Source organism: Lissotriton helveticus, chromosome 1_1, assembly GCF_964261635.1.
Source record: "Lissotriton helveticus chromosome 1_1, aLisHel1.1, whole genome shotgun sequence".
NCBI classification, from domain to species: domain Eukaryota; kingdom Metazoa; phylum Chordata; class Amphibia; order Caudata; family Salamandridae; genus Lissotriton; species Lissotriton helveticus.
Window position 1 is genome coordinate 1,314,691,545 of NC_136057.1, and position 24,312 is coordinate 1,314,715,856.

Below are 24,312 nucleotides of genomic sequence, written 5' to 3' on the forward strand. Positions count from 1 at the left end.
AAGTCCTAAAACATTGCAGTGGTAAGCCCCTTTTTCCTTAGCTCTTCACCTGAGGCTCCCAGGCATCAGAGGAACTCTTAAGGACTTTAGGGCTTGGTCAAGCAAAGGCCTTACTGCAAGGTCCAGTGCAGGCCCAATTGTGACTGGGCAACCTGTCAAACAGGTAAACATTTATTTTTAGCTTGCTGTGTGACTGTTGCCCCACAGGAGGTCAGCCCACTGATCCCTGGAGTTCACTTCTTTCTTGTGGGTACAGGGCACATCCAGCCCTCAAGAGCTCCTCTCAGTTTACATCAAGCAGGGTTCAGTCCTCTCCTGATCTTCCTCCGGACCAGAAAGTGTTCTGAAGATAGTGCCCCGGAGTGCCACATTTATGGTTGGTAGTAGCTAGAGGGTGGGGTCACTCCAGGTTCCTCTCTAATCAATGGGGTAGAAGTTCCAAGTTCCTATTCACTTTTTCAGCAGCTCCTGTTTACCTTATTATTAACAATCCCATAGGGCACCTTACACCTAGTATCCAAGATGGGGAAACCTTTTCTCCCTTGTGCAAAGCCACTGTGCCCACCCAGAGGTGTGCCAAAGTGAATGCATAGCCCCTCCTTCGTGGTCACTGGAAATTGGTTCTGGGGTAAATTATCTCCCACTGGGTTTTGAGGGTGCCTGGCTAGGGGAACAAGGTGTTGCCTTCCCCAGGTTTCACCGTACATTTACTTCTGAAAGTGAAGGGTATTTACAAGTTAATGAAGTTCCTTGGTCCCTTAACAGATCTTCCAGCAAGAGGAAGAAAAAACACCTCCCCCACCCAGGTTATTGTTTCCACTGTGGGAGCAGTTTTCACACCTTAAAGCACTGGCAGACCAGCAGTCAGTAGGCACATTCTTATTAGCCTTCTGGAGGTGAAGGCGGTAAAATATAACTGAATAAATATTTAAAATTGTCTTTGACATTTTTTGTAGCCATTTCCTGTGAAAAGTTACAAATGAAAGTTCGTAATCTTTACTTTGACATTTTCTAGGGTTCAGCTACAGCCCTGCCAGTGAAAGTTGCTTTTGGGGCAAGTACTGGAGGAACATGCAAACTATAATTACACACAAGTTCCACTTTTAAGTAGTAGGTAGCTTACCAGGTGGGCAACAACCTGTACTCAGGCCTGGCTTATTAATATTTAAAAGAAGGGTCTTCTGTCTGTCAAAAAGAGTTATTTTGACAATTTCGACAGCCGGGTTTTAGACTGCTGTAGTCAGGCTACACATGGTAGGCCTGAAGCCATCCATCTTTTACAGGCCCACTCTATGGGTGGTACAAAAGGGGGTGGTGATGGACGGAGCATCTGAACCAATCAAACACTCACACCCAGTCAACAGATCTGGGTTTAATCCATCACTGTTCTTTGACCCACTCTGCCACCCCAGTTCAGACATGGCCATATGCAAATCAGTCTGACCCTGTGCCTCATGGGAACAGTGCAGCCCGAACTGCCACGCCATGCCTTCCCTGAACTGGAAACAAGCTTCCGAGGACCGGTTTCTGGCATTTCAGCCGTCTTCAGCCCGGCTTGCTTGAATCCAGTGGCAAAGTGAGCAAGGGACTCACGTCTGAGCATACCCTGCCAACTTATGGCGAACAAAGTGATACTAAAGGGGGTGGCACAATTGATGGTGCAGTCCTCAGGGGGCTTTTAACTTCCAGACCTTGGTTGCATTTTCTACACCATATACTAGGAACATGTAGAGAAGTTAAATATGTCAATCAGGGAAATGTCAATTTAACCTTGTTTAAAGAGTGAGCAAAATCTTGGGTGATCAGTCAGCAAAGGTGAATTTGCTTTAACTGCCAACATCTAAGATCACTCTTATTAAAGTGAATATCATTAATTATATGCTTCTCACGACTACCAACTTACTGCACTTTATTCCTTCTAATCTATCGGCCACCTCCTCAAAAAGACAATCGTTTTATAAACTTTCCTTCACTCCATAGCAAATATTATAATTGACTATTCCAATTAATGTATCCTAGGAGACCTTAACACCTGGTTTGAGAAACTAAATCGCCATCAGACTAGGTCCACTCTCAATGATCTTCATTCGCTAAAGTACCATCAGCTTGTCACTGGTGCCACACATGATGCAGGCCATACACTCAATGCTACATACCCCACAAAGGACCTTGTCCAACTCAAAAGGATAAAGACCATTAACTGGAACAATCAACAATTTATCTACCTTAAGTTAAAGACCCGACAGGTACAACCACTTTCCAACGGTACCACCACTTCCAACACCTAACAACATCACATTTAAGAGACCGTGGAATACTTTCACCTTTGACATAAAATTCTTGGTGAACTGGCCACTGAACCCACTGATGTCTGTCCAACAATTCCACCACTAGCTCAATGAGGTGTTTGACAAAGTGCCCCTGTTTGCTTAAACCCTCATGAAACAGGCAACTAAGGCATATAAACATACAAAAAGGGGAAACTACAAAATCTAGAACAGTGTAAATTTCAGGATGCAGTGAAGGTCTGTTTAGTTTCTTTCTAGATTGCCTGAGGAAAAGGTAACTCCTTCCAGGAGCCTCTGTGTTACTCTTTACTGTATAGCACATGTGAAAAGTATCAAGTGACTCTCTAAGAAAGTCCTAATTAGAGGAAAAATACCACAACTTTAAAAAAAACTCAATGACAATCTGATTATTGATGGAAGATGGAGATTTATGTTGCAGTAGTTATGCCAAACACCAAACTGCCCCTGAAATCATGAAGAAGCGAAACATTCCAGAAGAATACAGTTAGACCTCAACTGCAAGAAGCAACAAGCATTGGCAACTCCAATAACTCTACCCTATAAAAGATCTATTGATCTGGTGAATGTTTTTTTGTCATTTTTCAATAAGCGTGGCTGCTGTGCAACACTGCTGAAAGTAAAGAAAAAAATGCACTATGACATGGCCCTAGTGCTTTTTTTCTGGCAGGAGTTGGTGGCGTAGAAGAGGCAAGCAATAAAAGGGGTCAGGAGTGGGCGGGCAACCAAGGACAGGGTGCGGGTGGGTCTACGGTTCAAGCTATGCCTGGGGGAAGGGTGAGGCAGGCAACAGTGGGACAAGCAGTGACTAGTTTCAGGGGGAGGGACTCCGTGAATGGAGCAAGCGATGGATGAGATGGCAAGCAGCAATAGGAGGGAGGCAGGGGCAGAAAAGTGGCAAGTATCAATAGAATGCAGATGGGGTGAGAGAGGCGGGTTAGAGCGGGTCTACCAAATGATGCACTCTTATGGAGCGATACAGGTTGAAATAAAATGATGGAGGAGAGGTATGCAACGATCGGGCAAGTAGTGACAGAACACAGGGTGTGGAAGGGATGGGAGCAAGCAACAATGGATTGTTAGCGGGATGGGAGGGTTGGATAGATACAGTCTGCAAAATGATGCACCTTTATGGAGCGCTACACTAAAAAATAAACAGAAGTACCCCTGCAAATGAGCTGCCAGTGAAAGGACACTGGCCGCACACATTAAGCTGTACTTTGTCTATGGTCTATGGAACCCGGTCTACAGGAGGAGAACAAGTAAGCGGGAGGCACTAACCAATGATAAACAAGGAAATTAGATTAACATCGAAGCCAAACAATCGTAAATAATAGTAACTGGCTCTAAGCACTTTTAACTGTTATTTTCTTTTTACAAGAGACCCGCAAGTGACAGCACATGCGTTGTCTCAGGCCAGACCTAAAAATCTGGGACAAAAACAGACTACAAGAGGGTGATGATTGTGAGGGCCCGTTGCGGGCCCCCAGAGACTCTGGGGGGTGGGCGGTGCACATGGGGGGTACCTATGGTGCCCCCCTGCAGTTCCATGCACAACATGGCAGGCACCGCCCGGCGCCTGCCATGTTGTTCATGGAAGTGCACAACATGCCTTCCTGGCATTGTGGCGGGCGGTTCAGAGTGCACCGCCCGCACACAATGACAGGAATGCAGGATGCACCCCCCACTGTGGCGGGCGCATCCTAATGGCCCCCACGGGACCCCCGCCCTTATGGTGGGCGGTCCCATTTCCCGATAGGATGGCGGGCGGACTTTAAAACCCCCATAGTGTTCAGATCATCATTAGTGAAATATAATATGAAGAATGCCACAGAGAATTACAAATATTCCACATCAAACCAGTTCTAAAAAAGCAAGGGCTTGTTTCTGATGGCACAACACGTTACAGAACTATATCAAATAGCCAATCTCTGAGCGAACTAACTGCACCATTCATTCAGATCATCAGATTTCCTTGGGGCTCACAACCTCTGCTCTGACCAATAGAGAGGTTTCTGACCCGGAAGAAGTACTGAACAAGCATTAATAGCAAACTGGGTGGTCCTAAGTGTTGAAGAGTAGGGTCTACTTCCTATGGTTACCCCCACTTTTTGCTGTGATTCTCTGGTTTTTCGACTTTAGTATCACTGTGGCCCTGCTAATCAGGCCCACAGCCTAGCTGTTCTCTCTCTAAATTGATACCATGTACATTAGGTACATACCAGATTGGTTACTGGGTCACCCTTGTGAGCCCCTGTATAGTTACTCTAGGTACCCAGGGCATAGGTGTACCCTAGGCCTACCAGGGGCTGCAGCATATATTGTGCCACCCCTGGTTAGCCTGCCAAACTGATACCACAGGTCTGTACTTACAGCCTGGGTAAGGTGGTGTAAGCACCCCTTACTTAGATATAGTATATCTATATCTACCTTATATATAGACACATAGTAACCTATAAGTCACTCCTATGGCAGGCCTTGACAATCCTGGAGGCAGAGTGCCTGGTTTTGTGTAAGAGGGTGCCCTAGCATGAGCTGAGCCCCTCTGCAGCTTTCGGAACCATCTCCTTATAGCTGTTCTATGATATAGCCATACCATATACTCTTTAGTGCATTATAATCCTTGCGGTTAATGCTAACTTTGGTTTGGCTTTATCAAAACATGTCGTGTAAGGTGTCAAACACTTTGGAATACTACCCCCCCCCTGCCACTCCTGGCGGCAGGGGTAGCATTCCACCCTTCTAGAGGGAGAAGACATGTAGTTACTGGTAAACCTGGTTAAAGTTAAACAGAGCCTCAGCATCACAAAATGGATGCTGCTGCCACAGACACGAGTTTGCCCTCCTGCTGCTGCACGAAACTCCGGCAGGGGAGGCCTGGACAATAGGTTTCCTGTCCAAGGAGGTGCTGGCACCTCCCCAGACAGGTTTTAGTGTATTGGGGCAGGGAGGGCTGCATTCAGTGAAAGCTTTCCAGACACTGCCTGTGCACATAAGGTGCTCCATGCATTTCCCAGTTCAAACTGGTTGCTGGGGCACTCAGCCCCAGTTCTGGCACGAAACTGGACAAAGGGGAAGAGGTGTAACCACCCCCTCTCCAGGTCCACCCATAGGAGGGACCTTAGAGCTAGTCCAACCTCTAAACTTACTATAAGTATAGAACCCCAGTCCCTAGGACTTTAGATTACCCTGGACGAAACTCTGCAACATATATCTTGGACCTTCGACATTCCATATCAACTGGAAGATGGAAGAAATCTCCCTTGTGGTCAAGGAGTAACCACCCTGTTCAAACAGGCACCAACTGCATCTTTGCCGGTCTGCATTTTCGAGGCTCCCGCTGGATCCCGAAGAATCTGTGACTCAGGACATGGACTTCCAGACATCTCTGACACTGACCTACACTCCCAGTAAAGCTGAGACTTGTGGCGGACACGAGAGATGTGGGACCGGAACTCCTGGACATCCTGCATTTTGCAAGCTGCACCTACTTCCCGTGGTATCCCGAAGTTGTGCACTTGAGTGCTTGAAGCCCCAGTCCGAGCACCTTTTGCACTGAAGCTCAGAGGCCCACACTCCACGAGTGTCCTGTGGGCCCATTTTTTGCCTTTCAGCTTCATGGTTCCTAGTCTGTTAGCTAGTGAGCCCCCACGAAGACCAATCCTTGAATTACTTTACTTTCCTAGTTGCTCTAGGCTTCTCCCCAAAAGAGAAGTTCCTCAGACCTTGCTGGTCTGCATCAAAGCCAATCTCGACATCTTGCGTGGATTACGTTTACCAAGGCTTGTTGGGTCCAATCTGGATACCGACACCGCAGTCAACTAGATGCTTTGTGGGACAGCTCGAAAGCAACTCCTGGTCATCGTCCACACCTCCTGGACCGCGTGGCTGAAGAGACAAACTTCACCTTTTCACCTGGAACCGCCCGACATCGGCTGGCATCTTCCTGCCGCCATCCTGGTCACTGGCTAGTGACCCAGACTCTGTCCTTTATGCTTTCAGGTTCTTCACATCTCCGATCCACCATTGGATCCACCCGGACACTTAGTGGTCTGAAATATGCACCTGACACATTTCAAAGGTTGGTGAACAAAGTCCTCTCAGGCCTGGATGACTACTGTGCAGCTTACCATGATGACATTACTGTCTTTAGCTCCACCTGGGAAGATCCCCCGATCCACCTGAAAAATGTTTTGTAGGCCCTGCAAAAGCAGGCTCAACTATCAAGGGTACTAAGTGCCAGATAGGGCAGAGTCAGGTTGTGTACCTGGGCCACCTTGTAGGCGGAGGCCAGGTTCAACCATTACAGAGCAAAATCCAGACCATAATGGACTGGGTTGCTCCAACCACCCAGACTCAGGTCAGAGCTTTCTTGGGCCTGACTGGGTACTATAGGAGATTTGTCAAGGGGCATGGTTCCATTGTGACACCCCTGAATGACTTAACTTCTAAGAAAATGCCCAAGAAAGTTCAGTGGACAGTCAGCTGTCAAAAGGCATTTGATGACCTGAAGCAGGCCATGTGCTCTGCTCCCATTCTGCAAAGTCCTAACTACTCCAAAGAATTCATTGTTCAAACAGATGCTTCTGAGTTGGGGTAGGGGCTGTGCTATCACAATTGAATGAAGAAGGTCAGGACCAGCCCTTAGCTTTTATTAGCAGAAGGCTGACCCATAGAGAGAAACATTGGTCAGCTATTAAGAGGGAGGCCTTTGCTGTGGTTTGGGCCCTGAAGAAGCTGAGCCCATACTTGTTGGTACTCACTTCACAGTTCAGACAGACCATAAGCCCCTCTTGTGGCTAAAAGAGATGAAGGGTGAAAATCCCAAACTGCTCAGGTGGTCCATTTCCCTACAGGGGGTGGACTATACAATGGAACATAGACATGGGAGTAACCATGCCAATGCAGATGGACTCTCCAGATATTTCCACCTAGAACATGAAGACTCAACTGGTCAAGGTTAGTTTAATGTCCCTGCGTTTGGGGGGGTGAGTAGGGTCTGCTTCCTATGGTCACCCCCAATTTTTGCTGTGATTCTCTGGTTTTTAGACTTTAGTATGGCTGTGGCCCTGCTAATCATGCCCACAGCCTAGCTGCTCTCTCTCTAAATTAATACCATGTACTTTAGGTACATACCAGATTGGTTACTGGGTCACCCTTGTGAGCCCCTGTACAGTGTACCCTAGGTACCCAGGGCATACGTGCAACATAGGCCTACCAGGGGCTGCAGCATATATTGTGCCACCCCTGGTTAGCCTTCCAAACTGACACCACAGGTCTGTACTTACAGCCTGGGTAATATGGTGTACGCACCCCTTACTTAGATATAGTATATCTATATCTACCTTATATATAGACTATGGCAGGCCTTGACAATCCTGGAGGCAGAGTGCTTGGTTTTGTGTGAGAGGGTGCCCTAGCATGAGCTGAGCCCCTCAACAGCTTTCGGAACCATCTCCTTATAGCTGTTGTATGATATAGCCATACCATATACTCAGGTGCATTATAGTCCTTGCGGTTAATGCTAACCTTGGTTTGGCTTTATCAAAACATGTGGGGTAACGTGTCAAACACTTTGGAGTACTACCCCCCCCCCCCCCCCCTGCCAGTACTGGCGGCGGGGGTAGCATTCCACCCTTCTAGAGGGAGAAGACATGCAGTTACTGGAAAACCCAGCTAAAGTTAAACAGAGCCTCAGCATCACAAAATGGATGCTGCTGTCACAGACACGGGTCTGCCCTCCTGTACTGCACGAAACTCCGGCAAGGGGAGGCATGGACAATAGGTTTCCTGCCCAGGGAGGTGCTAGCACCTCCCCAGACAGGCTCTTAGTGTATTGGGGCAGGGAGGGCTGCAGTCAGTGAATGCTTTCCAGACACTGCCTGGGGCACACAAGGTGCTCCATGCATTTCCCAGCTTTGGCATGAAACTGGACAAAGGGGAAGGGGTGTAACTACCCCCTCACCAGGTCCACCCATAGGAGTGACCTTAGAGCTAGTCCAACCCCTAAACTTACTATAAGTATAGAACCCCAGTCCCTAGGACTTTACATTACCCTGAACGAAACTGCAACATATATCTTGGACCTTCGACATTCCATATCGACTGGAAGACGGAAGAAATCTGTGACCACTCTGTTCAAACACGCACCAACTGCATCTTTGCCGGTCTGCATTTTTGAGGCTCCCGCCGGATCCCGAAGAATCTGCAACTCAGGACACAGACTTCCAGACATATCTGACACTGACCTATGCTCCCAGCAAAGCTGAGACCTGTGGCGGACACGAGAGACGTGGGACCGGAACTCCTGGACATCCTGCATTTTGAAAGCTGCACCTACTTGCCGAGGTATCCCGAAGTTGTGCATTGGGGTGCTTGAAGCCCCAGCCCGAGCACCTTTTTCACTGAAGGTCAGAGGCCCACACTCCACGAGTGTTCCGTGGGCCCGCTTTGTGACTTTCAGCTCAACACGTCTTCACAGTTCCTAGTCCGTTGGTTAGTGAGCCCCCACGAAGAGCAATCCTTGAATTACTTTGCTTTCCTGGTTGCTCCAGGCTTGCTGCAACTTCTCCCCAAAAGAGAAGTTCCTCAGACCTTGCTGGTCTGCACCGAAGCCAATCTCAACATCTTGCGTGGATTGCGTTTACCAAGGCTTATTGAGTCCAATCCGGATAACTAGATCCGTTGCGCGACAGCTTAAATCCAGCTCTTGGCTATCGTCGACACCTCCTGGACCTCGTGGCTGAAGAGACAAACTTCACCTTTTCACCTGGAATCACCCGACATCGGCTGGCATCTTCCTGTCGCCATCCTGGTCACTGGCTAGTGACCCAGATGCTGTCCCTTCTGCTTTCAGATTCTTCACATCTCCGATCCACCCTTGTATCTACCCGGACACTTTTCCTCTGGTCACCTGCAGCACTTCTTCGCAGCTCTCCATTGGAATCGGCAACGAAACCCGACACGAAAATTCACCTATGCACCCGGCTTCCCTGGGTGAGGTAACACGAGTACTCAGGTGCTCCCATGGGTATTGACTCTCCAAGTGTCCTAGTCTAAAAGGGTTCCATCACAGTTCACCGACTTGTACTCTTAGGGCCCGATGTAGGTAGGCATTTACCGGTCGGTAACAGCCGAATTCGGCCGTTACCGACCGGTAAATGCCTTTTCCAATGTAGGGGGCATGTATTTACAGAATCGGTATATTTACCGAATCTGTATTTACCGAATCGGTAAAATTACCGAATTGGTAAATACAGACTCAGTAAAAATACCGAATCTGTAAATGCAGATGTAGGTGGCGCTTTCACCAGTGCCACAGGCCCCTAAGAATTCGTTATTTACCATGTAATACTATTGCATGGTAAATAACGAATTCAGGTGTACATGCACATCTGTGCATGTACACCTATGCCATGTGACACACAGACATGCCCTTAGGGCATGTATGTGTGCCACATGGCACACAAGCCTGACATTGGGGTGCTAGAGGGTGTCAAAGTGACACCCCGTTCCCCCTGCCAGGATTCAGTATTTTCCGAATCGGTAAATACCGATTCGGTATTTCCCCTTGATTCCTATGGGCTTCAAGGCCCATAGGAATCAATGGGGAATAGCGATTCGGTATTTACCGATTTGGTAAATACCGAATCGTACAGAATAGGTAATTTTAAAAGAAAAGTTACCTACATCTGCCTACTTCTAATTTACCAACTCTTAAATACCGAATCGGTATGATTCGGTATTTAGGAGTCGGTAAATCGGAATTACCTACATCGGGCCCTTAATCTTTAAAATTGTAACTTGTTCGTTCTCCATAGAAAGTGAACGGTGACCCACGACTGTGTTTAGACACTGCACGCGTCTCCCGTGGGCCTCCTACATCCTAACCTTTGGTTGTTCCTAGAAGCCCCAGCGATTCCCCAGGCCCTAGACCTGCTTTCTATTCCTCATGTGGTTCTTATACCACTATTTTAGTATATGGTTTGTGAGACCCCTAAGGCAAAACGTATACTGTGCAACTTATCGTCTGCTAATTAAGTTCCTTGTATTGTACTTTTACCTCTGACCTCATAAAGAGTGCAGAGGGGTTATGTTTAGAATAAATACATATATATTTGATATATACCTTGTGTGGTGTGCTTTCATTTGGTACTCTAGGGATTATAAATGGTAAAACAACTTGCTTAACTCGTCTCCAAGTCTTAGCCTGAAGGCTGCTCTCCACAACTACCACTAGGATAGCTTTCTATAAGGTTGACTTTATAACCTACCATCAATAAGGGTCGATTGGGCTGGTGCAAGATGCCCACTAGAATGGTGGACATCATATACCAGGCCAACTTCTCACACTAAGAAGCCCGCAGCCTCCAACAGAGTTGCTTCACTCCTCCTCGATGATCTGCCAATATTTCTGGACACTGAATATAACAAACTCCTAATTAAAAGACTAAATAACACAGGACACAGTTCTAAAATGAATCCAAACCTACCTCACAGATGAAACGTAAATAACATATATACTACCATTCCAAAAAACATAGAGTTGAATAATTCCTGCAAATATATATGTTCAAGTTATACAGATGACAACCAGATTATTGTTAAACTGGCAAAACCATCTGACTGAGCGATGTGGATTTACTGATTGCCTTCAAATAGTCAACAACTGGATGGTACATAACCATATTAACCAAAACCCCTAAATAACGTAGATCCCAATTTGTGGAATATGGAAGACTTGCAACCCAAATACCGCCTGGTCTTCGGACATTGGATCTCCTCCCACCACACCAAAGAGGTAGTAATGTAGGTGTAACCGTAGACTTCAGTCTAACTGAAAAGAGATTTCAACAATGTAATGAAAAGTACCTGCAACATTATGGGAACATCACGCCCATATGGTACAAACCTCAACTTCGATAGTCCTGCCCCACCTGTGCGATGCCAGTGGGCTTTACATTGTATCAGGATGTGTATAATTGATAAACGTCAATGAATTGATCATGCCACAACTAGACAAGTTGTCTCGCTTAACAAACGTGACCTGGTTACCTTTTGCAAGAAGAATTTCCATCAAAGCTTTCTGCATTGTCCACAGGGAACCCCATAGAAGAAGACTTATCTTCTACACTTCAAATTTGGATTTCCCCCTAAACATGAAATAACATCTCATAGATCTTAGAAGTTCAGGTTCTGACATGACATAAAGCATAAAAGCTCAACAGATACACAAGGCAGCATTAGGAACCAGGCATGATGAAGCCTTATTTTTTGGATGAAAAAGCTACTCAACAGATCACATCATTCCTCGGTGGGCCAGAGATTTTGGGAGTTTTGGTTTCATTCCCAACGAGATTCATTGTGATCGAAACTGTTGCATTATAAGGGCACTATCAATAGCAACCTTAACACAAAGAGGGTAAGTAGTGCATGTGCGGCCGAGTCTGTTCTTACACTTTCCATTACACTCGCGCTTATGTGCTCTTGAAGCACTCAACACCTCTTCTACCCTGCCTATAAACAGTACATACTGCATTCATTTTTTCCACATCAGCCAATCCACATACAACATCCATTCAACCATACACCTAAAAGACACCAAGAAACCTGATAAAAATGGAACTGCTTAACATGACCCGTAAAGCCCACGAATAGTTGTATGAAAATATACATGGAATGAGAGTAAAAAAAGACTTATATAGCACTCTAAGCCCGCAAGTATCAAGGCGCTGAGTCCAGAGAGTTCCAAAAAACCATTTGGAAGAGAACTACCCAGGAGAATAAATAGAGAAGTGATCTAAGAGGAAAAAAGCTAGGTTTTTAAGTGTTTTCTGAAAGAGGGAAAGGAGTCGATCTCTGCGATTTGGATAGGGAAGGTGCTCCATTGCTTGGCCACCGCGACAGAGAAGGAGCGTGGGCCCTTTCCTGCCTTACGGAATTTAGGAACAGAAACTTTCCTACTTAGAGCTGATCTTAAGTGCCTGGCAGGCCTGTACCAATGAAAGGAAGATCTAATGGCTAGTGAGCCCTTGAGGTGTAGAGCTAGGTGGACTGTGCTGAGTGCCTTAACCCCTTCGCTGCGGGGTATTTTCTCCCTGCTGTGCGGGGGGGGGGGGCGCAGCGCCCCCATGCTGGTGACAATCTGAGCTCGTCATGAGGCACAGCGGGGTAATTACCCCCACGTGCGAACGTTCCAACGGCCGTGACGAGCTCAGCTCGTCATGAGTACAGCTCAACTGTACTCCATGAGCTGAGCTCGTCACCAGCATGGATGAGGTTAAAAATCACCCGTTTTCTGATTGGAAGCCGGTGAATATTTAGAGGCCTTCTCTCACTGAGAGAACTTTCGGAATATTCAGTATGAAGTGCGCAGCCGGGTTTTGAACCATCTGAAGTTTATTCAGGGAGGTGCTGTTTATGTTGAGATACAGAGCATTACAGTAGTCTAATCACAAGGCGATCAGCTCTATGGCCACTGATTTGCGTAGTTCCTCAGGGGTGAAAGAGAAGATCTTCTTAAGAGATCTAATAATGAAACAAAAGGTGCTCATGGTCCGGTTTACATGTAAATTAAAATTGAGGGAAGTATCAGGCAGAACCCCTAAGTTCTTTACTGATTCCACAGGTTGTTGAGTAATTAGCTACTCCATGTATGGCTGGTGTGAGCAGCTGGATTAAGAGCAAAGTTATGATTTTCGGAGCACAGCACTGTATTGAAAACAAGCACACACAAAAAGCACCTTTTCATAGCCACTGACTTTCTTCCATTGTTGCTTCTCTTCATGGCGAGTCTCGGAAGCAGGAAGCACACAGCCAATCACAATGCTGCATTGCAACTTTGCGATGGATCTGAGCACCGTTGTTCGGCACTCAGAGGGGGACTGGGAGCCTGTGCATGTTCTCCACCCAGGCGGCGTATTACATCATGGTGGAGAACATGCAAAGTGCGCTTGACTGTTTGGGCGGCCCAAGACGGTCGGCCAAACCGCCATGCGCACTTAGATAGTGCCCACCACTCCTCCCTCCCCCTGTGACACCAGCCCTGTTCCGCCCTAACCAAGCCTATAATTGTATTTTTATTTTTTTCCGTTGCTCTCAAAGTTTTTTGGGGTGCTGCTCCTCATAAAGTGTTTCAGATTTAAAATAAATTGAAATGTTTTACGTATTCTGGGCTACCTTATTATTGTAAAGTATTTTTCTTACGCTGCCCTCCGTTTTGTAGACTGTTTTTATCCTTTGAAAGAGGACAGTACACCAAAGGAGGATATCATGGGCTGTTGCAAAACTATTGTAGCCTTGAAAGGGCAATATGAAAGATGCCATTTAATTTTGCATCCTGCCAACGAGAAAATGCATGTTTGCTGCTATGAGGAATGTGCACTGCTCTACATGTCCTCCTCTGATGTCACTTCCTGCTCGGGGATTGAAGACTGTTCACAAAACGTGAGGCAGGTCAAGGATGACCTCACCAGCAATTAATCAGCCCTGTCTCAGTGCTGCCCAGTAGGGTGCCTCTAAAAAACACTACTGTCTGCTGCTCTCACAACACACTGTGAGGGTCCCAGGGCTCCATGTATCCCCCGGTGAATCGTCCATGCTGGTTTCTTGGGCAATGTTCTAGCCCCTGGGCTCCAAGCGGGTCATGTCAAAGCTGAAAAGACCAATCTACTCCCCAGAGATCCTGAACCCTGCCATGAGATCTTCTTCAAGGCCATTTCACGCTATTCATTTTCTGTATCTCCCATGCTACTGTTGGCCTGTTACCAAGTGAACTAACCAGGCCGTAGGTTTCCAGGAAGACTTGTTTCAGCCTTCGTGCACTGTGACCCTCATCTGAATCATCTGAGAGATCTCTCAGTCCTAACCTTATCCGCACGTGGGTACGTCGCTGTTGTTGATCTAAAATGGCATGGAAAAAGAGGGGCAGTAAACATGGCGGGAAGCTGCCAGCCTCTGGGAACAGACAGCAGCTTGGTATTAGCATCAACAATCAGTTCCTGTCAAGACCCCTGGTCTTCAATGACCAGGGAGGTCTGGGAACGTGCAAAGGTGGCACCAGCCGAAGTCTTGTGCATAGGCAGATATTAATCACGAATGAATGAATGAATGAATGAAAATGCACTTATAAAGCACAAAGCTACCTAAATGGAACCCCAGTGCCGCAGATTCAGCCTCCTGGAGGACGGAGGAGCTTCATAAATGTAGGTAAAACAGCCAAGTTTTTTTTTTTTTTTTTTAAATGTTTTTATTGATAAATTTTTCCCCTCATTTTTCCCCCCCCTCCCCCATTACATGGACAAGGCACAGTACAATTCATAAGGCAGCCACATATTCAAAGGACAAGGGGAAAAATATTACAATATACATACTACATACAGATCCTATCATATTATATACACATACAAAATCATATATGTTAACCTTCAATTATACATATATAAATACTTCACATTACCTTATTCAGTTCCAAACTTCCACTGAATCAGAGGGCCCCAAATTTGCATACCCAGCTTTTTGCCCTTTCTCCCTTTCCTAGAGTAAATAGCTGTTTCCAATTTTTGTATTGACAAAGGGCCAGATGTAGGTAAATCTATTTTACCGACCCTTAAATACCGAATTTTACCGATTCGGTATTTAAGAGTCGGTAAAATAGATGTACCGAGATGTAGGTAAATCCAGATGTGGATTTACCGATTCTTTAAAAGTCGGTATTTACCGATTCGGTAAATACCGACTGGTAATGCTCCATTCATTCCTATGGGCTTTGAAGCCCATAGGAATGAATGGGGCATTACAGGTCGGTATTTACCGATCGGTAAATACAGATTTTTGGCAAGGGTGCAGGGGGTGTCACTTTGACACCCTCTAGCACCCCCAAAAAAGGTTCGGGGGCCATATGGCAGGCATACCTGCCCTAAGGGCAGGTCTGCCTGTCATATGGCACAGGTGTGCATGCACACATTTGCATGCTCACCTGAATCGGTATTTCACCATCAAATTGAATTTGATGGTAAAATACCGATTTCTTAGGCCTTGTGGGACTCATCAGAGTCCCACCTACATATCGATTTTACAGAATCTGTAAATATACCGTTCTGTAAATTTACCGACCGGTATATTTACAGATTCTGTAAAATTACAGATCGGTAAATTTACAGAACGGTAAATTTACAGATTCTGCCCCCTACATCTCAAATTCCTTTTACCGGTCGGTAACGGCCGAATTCGGCCGTTACCGACCGGTAAAACCCTACCTACATCTGGCCCAAAGTTTTTCCAAGCCATTGATGATACGTGGGAGGATTTGGATCTAACCAAGTTGAGGCCACAAGCAGTCTAAAAATTGCCTTTGCTACAAACAAAAAATATTTACAATTTATTTGCCCGTTGGGGGAGACTCCCAGCAAAATAAAAACAGCCAAGTTTGGATGTTTTTCTTAAACAAATTGTGGCTAGGAATAGTTCAGATGGAATGGAATGGCAGCAGGTTCCACAATTTGGCAGCAAGGTAGGAGCAGGATCTGCCTCCTCATCCTCAGCGTTTGAGTATGGGGATGACAAGCGGGGCAGAGGCTGAACAAATCTTTTGAGCAGGAACGTAGATCCCTATGTTGCAGTCCTTTGTGTGTAAAGCATAGTGACTTAAACATGACATGCTTTCGCTGACCAATGAAAGGAGTTGAGATGAGGTTTAACCATGTCTGCTTAGTAATGCCCAGGATGAGCCTGACAGCCACATGTTGAACTATTTGTAGCTGCGGGCACCAATGTAGAGTGAGCGTCCGTAGTCTGTTAGCGAAGAAATAAGAGCTTGAGCCACCATTTCCAGTGATGACATTGGTAAGTGAGGAAATAATTTGTACAGAGTTTTTTAGAATGTAAAACACAAGAGGCTGCAACACGGTTGATTTGATTAGAAATAGATAAAAAAAAGAGTTTAAGACTATTCCTAGATTTCTTGCTGAATTTGTTGGCGAAAGGAAAGCACCCACTTCCCTCGGCCACCAATCAGTGGACCAAGTGTAAGAAAGTTTTCCAAAGACCAAAGTCTGTTTTGTCTCCACATAGTTTAAGGCAGTTAAACCTCATTCATAGTGCCACTGCAGTCATACAGTTTTCTCAAAGTTGGCGTTTGTGCTTTCAAAGCTATAAGACATTGACACAATAATTTGTGTATTATCTGCATAAGAGTTAAGTTAAAGTTGAGCAACACTTGAACTTCCAATCTCCTTTGGTTCACCCTCAGTATCCAAGCACTAGAAGATACTGATGGGTAACACTGAACTTGCAAGCCTGGTACGGCCACCATCTCGCACCAAGCACAGGCGGCTACCCATCAGTGGTGGACAACGCCGAACTTCCAGGCCTCCTTGGTTCACCCTACAGCACCGGACCACGGCCAACTACCAATCACTGAAGAGCAACACCCAATATCCAAGCCATCTTGGTTAACCTATGGTAGATATAGGATTATGGCTAAGCGAATTCAATATGATACAGCAAAACAACGATCAATGAATGAATGCAGACACAGATGCTCAAAAAGGAAACAGCTCTTAAGTTAGTTAACAAATAGGTGCCCAGTAGAAAAGAATCCGCTTAGGCTGAAACCGCGGTTCATTGGCATAAGCCGCTCCCAGCAAGCATTTATTTATTTATAGAGTTTATAAAGCATGGATGTGACTCAAAGGTATCGAAGCACTGTGCAAAGCAATCTCCAAAACATGTTACATAACATATAGTATCCCCTAAATATAAACCACAATACTCACAATTAGAGAGTTTGGTGTCCAAGACACCCCTTCAGGTACTGTGTTGGTATGCCAATGGGATTTCTGCCAAGAAGTGAACATAATGTCTCTTGTGCGAGGGTCTCCGAGTTGAGCTTGATCAAATTTAAATTGTGTTTTGTTAATAATCTGTCTAGTAAAATCCTCTTAACCTCTTTCATGAACCAGAAGTAAGAGGCTCGAAATTCAAGCGGGGGCGTGGCTTCAGGGGGTGACACCCCCCAGATAAATGCATTCTTGACTTAGTAGCTGTGTCTGGTGCCATGGGACTGCTATCTCTGTGTGAGCAACGAATGAAACCAAAAGAGAGAGGGAAGAGGGAAAGAGGGAAAGAGAGAGAGAGAGAGAGAGAGAGAGAAAGAGAGAGAGAGAGAGAGAGAGAGAGAGAGAGAGAGAAAGAGAGAGAGAAAGAGAGAGGGAAAGAGAGAGGGAGAGAGAGAGAGAGAGAGAGAGAGAGAGAGAGAGAAAGAGAGAGAGGGAAAGAGAGAGGGGAAAGAGAAAGAGAGAGAGGGAAAGAGAGAGAGAGAGAGAGAGAGAGAGAGAGAGAGGGAAAGAGAGAGAGGGAAAGAGAGAGAGAGAGAGAGAGAGAGAGAGAGAGAGAGAGAGAGAGAGAGAGAGAGAGAGAGAGAGATAGCTCTGATATCCTTCGGGATCAAGTTTGCGCTATATAAAACTTTATAAATAAATAGAGAGAGAGAGATCGTTTTTCTTCACTGTCACAAATGAATGTACCTCCGAATACTTGACTTCAGTATTTGCTGCTCTGTACAAGCACCTCTTATATTTGATTTAATAGACTGTAATGCCGCCCCATCGATAATAAGAATCTAGGCCACATTTAGGGTTTACATGCCTACTAACTTGCCTCCTATTTCACTAATGGCATCGTCGCTGGGGGGCGATCACTTTTAACAAATGCCTGTCTATCCAATGATATAATCTGATGTACAGAGGTGAAACCCTTCTGCATGTTAAAGAAAAATACTCTTTGGGATATTGAAGAGATTTTATCATAGTTTTACATTATGTTTGTTGCACGATGTACATGCAAAGCATTTTCATGGACTCTTCGAGCCAAGCCAGACCCATGGCTTGGCGCAGTCTCGGCCTTGCCGATTAATTTGCCTTCGTGCCCTCCTCTATTTGCAGTCCAGCCTTAGTACATGGTGACAACAGTCACTACATTAAATGAGTTGTAAAAGTCGAGGGCTAGAAACATGGATCCCTGCCCACATGCACCGATTTGACAACTCTCCCATCAAGGGTTCTTGTTGCAAAGATGAAGAAGGATGTACACAATGTGAAAGTACATTTAAAATAAGTGGTCCTAGGCTAGGGACTTCAGGCCATTGTGTTGTACGAGACCGTAATCATGAATTACCGAGAATAACTACCAGATCCAGGAGGAACAGGCAGGGGCGTAGCTTCAGCTGGGGTATTTGGGGTGTGATACCCCTCTAAAGCGCTTTAGAGGGGTGTCACACCCCAAATACCCAAGCTGAAGCTAAGCCCCTGCCTCGACGTTAGGTCCAGGGACCCTGGTTTGGGTTTGTCTTGGTTTTTCTCATTCTTCTAATTTCATTAAAATGTTTTAACTTATTAATTTTTAGGATCAGGATCTTAAATATATATAGTGACTGCTTTACCAAAAAAGTAGTATATCTGTATCTATAGAAGTTAAAACATTGGCAATAGTAGGCTGCACCAGTCTTCAGTTTCCAAGCGTACTAATGGCAATCAAATAAACCTAAAAGGTGATGAGATAAATGCTTGCAATCAGTCTAACTTGTAGTTACCTAATGCAAATCAACACTGATCTTGTCCCTCAGGGAAACAGTCCATCCCTAACTTTGGTCGTCTTACCTCTCTACCCTGAAGCAACGTCTTATGGCATGGGCAAAAAGGGCAGTTGCCCCTGGCCCCCAGCTTCCAAGGGCCTACGTGGGGGAGTGAACATTGCCTCTAGCTGATATACATTTCTGCATCTCATCCATATACTTCAAACTTGTTCGGCGACAGAGGGTTGAATTAGCAGAAAATAAGTAATACAATTCAAAGTTGTTTCAAGCAGGGGCCCCACAACTATTTGTAGCCCAGGGCCCCAAAAATCCTTAAAATGACACTGCTACCCTGCAGCTTACTGCTTTTTTGGTTGAGAAACTTGAGAATCTCATTGACTAAGCAACGCCCTTGGGTTCATGATAAAACACGGAGGCACCACCAGCTAATGAAATATACTCAAAAGATGGTTTCTGTGCTGCCAGCACTTTGCAGTTCTTTCCTGTGGTCTGATTTGGGCCTGGTCAAAGCTAACAAAATCTATTACCAGTTTATAACTTTCCTGATTTCTAGAGGGCAGTGCATTAAGACAGCAAGGATGCTTATTTTAGATGTCTCTTTTCTCCCACTCCTGGTGGAGGAACTACAGGCCTCCGTCTGCAGCATACCCCCCAGGAGACGTGTGCTATAGTGATTGGCAATAAATGATGTGATTCACCGGGGTTGTGTTTTCATAAAACTATGCCACACAAGACATGGTATCCTCTATTTAATACATATTTTTTCAAATGCCACACAAGACATGGTATCTTCTATTTACCACACACTTTTTCAAATACCACACCAGGCACGGTATCCACTATTTGCCACATACTTTTTCAAACGCCACACCAGGCATGGTATTCACCATTTACCACATACTTTTTCAAACACCAAACCAGGCATGCTATCCACTATTTGCCACATACTTTTGCAAAAGCCACACCAGGCATGGTATCCACTATTTGCCACATACTTTTTCAAACGCCACACCAGGCATGGTATCCACCATTTACCACACACTTTTTCAAACGCCACACCAGGCATGGTATTCACCATTTACCACATACTTTTTCAAACACCAAACCAGGCATGCTATCCATTATTTGCCACATACTTTTGCAAAAGCCACACCAGGCATGGTATCCACTATTTGCCACATACTTTTTCAAACGCCACACCAGGCATGGTATCCACCATTTACCACACACTTTTTCAAACGCCACACCAGGCATGGTATTCACCATTTACCACATACTTTTTCAAACACCAAACCAGGCATGCTATCCACTATTTGCCACATACTTTTGCAAAAGCCACACCAGGCATGGTATCCACTATTTGCCACATACTTTTTCAAACGCCACACCAGGCATGGTATCCTCTATTTACCTCATACTTTCTCAAATGCCACACCAGGCATGGTATCACTATTTACCACATACTTTCTCAAACGCCACACCAGGCATGGTATCCACTATTTGCCACATACTTTTGCAAAAGCCACACCAGGCATGGTATCCACTATTTACCACATACTTTTTCAAACACCAAACCAGGCATGCTATCCACTATTTGCCACATACTTTTGCAAAAGCCACACCAGGCATGGTATCCACTATTTGCCACATACTTTTTCAAACGCCACACCAGGCATGGTATCCACCATTTACCACACACTTTTTCAAACGCCACACCAGGCATGGTATCCTCTATTTACCTCATACTTTCTCAAACGCCACACCAGGCATGGTATCACTATTTACCACATACTTTTTCAAACGCCACACCAGGCATGGTATCCACTATTTGCCACATACTTTTGCAAAAGCCACACCAGGCATGGTATCCACTATATGCCACATACTTTTTCAAACGGCACACCAGGCATGGTATCCACTATTTGCCACATACTTTTTCAAACGCCACACCAGGCATGGTATCCACCATTTACCACATACTTTTTCAAACGCCACACCAGGCATGGCATCCTCTATTAACCTCATACTTTCTCAAACGCCACACCAGGCATGGTATCACTATTTACCACATACTTTCTCAAACGCCACACCAGGCATGGTATCACTATTTACCACATACTTTCTCAAACGCCACACCAGGCATGGTGTCCTCTATTTACCTCATACTTTCTCAAACGCCACACCAGGCATGGTATCCTCTATTTACCTCATACTTTCTCAAACGCCACACCAGGCATGGTATCACTATTTACCACATACTTTCTCAAACGTCACACCAGGTATGGTATCCACTATTTACCACATACTTTTTCAAATGTCACACCAGGCATGATATCCACTATTTACCACATACTTTCTCAAACGTCACACCAGGCTTGGTATCCACTATTTGCCACATACTTTTTCAAACGCCACACCAGGCATGGTATCCACCATTTACCACATACTTTTTCAAACGCCACACTAGGCATGGTATCCTCTATTTACCTCATACTTTCTCAAACGCCACACCAGGCATGGTATCACTATTTACCACATACTTTCTCAAACGCCACACCAGGCATGGTATCCACTATTTGCCGCATACTTTTGCAAAAGCCACACCAGGCATGGTATCCACTATTTGCCACATACTTTTTCAAACGCCACACCAGGCATGGTATCCACTATTTGCCACATACTTTTTCAAACGCCACACCAGGCATGGTATCCACCATTTACCACATACTTTTTCAAACGCCACACCAGGCATGGTATCCTCTATTTACCTCATACTTTCTCAAACGCCACACCAGGCATGGTATCACTATTTACCACATACTTTCTCAAACGCCACACCAGGCATGGTATCACTATTCACCACATACTTTCTCAAACGCCACACCAGGCATGGTATCCTCTTTTTACCTCATACTTTCTCAAACGCCACACCAGGCATGGTATCCTCTATTTACCTCATACTTTCTCAAACGCCACACCAGGCATGGTATCACTATTTACCACATACTTTCTCAAACGTGACACCAGGCATGGTATCCACTATTTACCACATACTTTTTCAAACATCACACCAGGCATGGTATCCACTATTTACCACATACTTTCTCAAACGTCACATCAGGCATGGTATCCACTATATACCACATACTTTCTCAAACGCCACATCAGGCATTGGTACCCACTATATACCACATACTTTTTTAATCGCCACACCAGGCAGGGTATTCACTATTTACCACATACTTTTTCAAACGCCACACCAGGCATGGTATCCACTATTTACCACATACTTTTTCAAACGCCACACCAGGCATGGTATCCTCTATTTACCACATACTTTTTCAAATACCACACAAGGCACGGTATCCACTATTTACCACACACTTTTTCAAACGCCACACCAGGCATGGTATCCACTATTTACCACACACTTTTTCAAACGCCACACCAGGCATGGTATCCACTATTTACCACATACTTTTTCAAACGCCACACCAGGCATGGTATCCATCATTTACCACATGCTTTTTCAAACGCCACACCAGGCATGGTATCCATCATTTACCACATACTTTTTCAAACGCCACACTAGGCATGGTATCCACTATTTACCACATACTTTCTCAAACGTCACACCAGGCATGGTATCCACTATATACCACATACTTTCTCAAACGCCACATCAGGCATGGTATCCACTATATACCACATACTTTTTTAATCGCCACACCAGGCAGGGTATTCACTATTTACCGCATACTTTTTCAAACGCCACACCAGGCATGGTATCCACTATTTACCACATACTTTTTCAAACGCCACACCAGGCATGGTATCCACTATTTACCACATACTTTTTCAAACGCCACACCAGGCATGGTATCCTCTATTTACCACATACTTTTTTAAATACCACACAAGGCACGGTATCCACTATTTACCACACACTTTTTCAAACGCCACACCAGGCATGGTATCCACTATTTACCACATACTTTTTCAAACGCCACACCAGGCATGGTATCCACTATTTACCACATACTTTTTCAAACGCCACACCAGGCATGGTATCCACTATTTACCACATACTTTTTCAAACGCCACACCAGGCATGGTATCCATCATTTACCACATGCTTTTTCAAACGCCACACCAGGCATGGTATCCATCATTTACCACATACTTTTTCAAACGCCACACCCGGCATGGTATCCATCATTTACCACATGCTTTTTCAAACGCCACACCAGGCATGGTATCCACTATTTACCACATACTTTTTCAAACGCCACACCAGGCATGGTATCCACCATTTACTGCATACATTTTCAAATTCAAGGAAAATAAAATGTTGCTTCTGGTGCAAAAAGGCCAAAAGTTACTAAGGACTAAGCACATGGAATAACTCGCAGCTTCTGGCGCTCAGCACAAGTTCACTGTTCATCTTGCACTGTTCTGTGGTTACATTCAGGCATGGCAATAACAATGTGAACCTTTAGTCCACACCATGTTAATAGCCCTAATAAATTACCTAGGGGAAATATTTTTAATCAGGAAACGTATGTTACAGACAAAGGCCTTTGTGGGTGGCCTGACATTGCACCGTGCTACAGTCTGAAGCAAGGTATTTCATCACTTGGAATCATGCACATAATGTACTAGGCGAGTGGGGGGTGTGGCCAAGCAGGCCAAGATGTACTAGGCGAGTGCTTGGGTGTTGGTTTCTCCCTCTGACAAATCATGAGAGTAAAAGACTTTCAATGTGAGAATCCTTCTTAATGTACCTTATTTCGCCAACTGTAATTGTTCACATATTTGTATAATTAAGATTGTATGCCTGATGGCTGCCTTGTGGGAAAACATATGCTTTTTAAAGTAGGCCTGAGTAGATTATTGTGACAAAACCAACTACAAAGGATATATAAGCCTGATTGTTGGTAAAGTCATGTCAGATTCCAGAGGTCAGATTGTTTTATACGAACAGTTACAACAAAGGCAATAGGCCTGTCATGTCTATTGTATAAAGTATATGTTAAAGCCATTATGCCTTTAAGTGCAGATTTTATTACAATAAGTTAAAGACGTAGAGAGGTAATGTGTTACATGGAATATCACAGATAATGTACCAGGCAATGACGTTGCACATTGGTTACCCCCTCTGACAAATCATGGAAACAGAAGTTTACACTGACATAGTCCTTGCTTGGCCTTTTTAGGAGGGATTAGATTTTGTTTTACCAACACTAATCTTGTGCCTGCGTGCCTAATAGTTGCCTTCCTAAAACGCTTTATTTCATCCCATCTAAGCACAACGCGATGGTATCAATCTTTTTTTTTAACTGTTATTTGATAGTTGTACGGGTGCCAGTGAGGGTACTCTTCAAATTCTGTGTAGACACCCAGGGCCAGATGTAC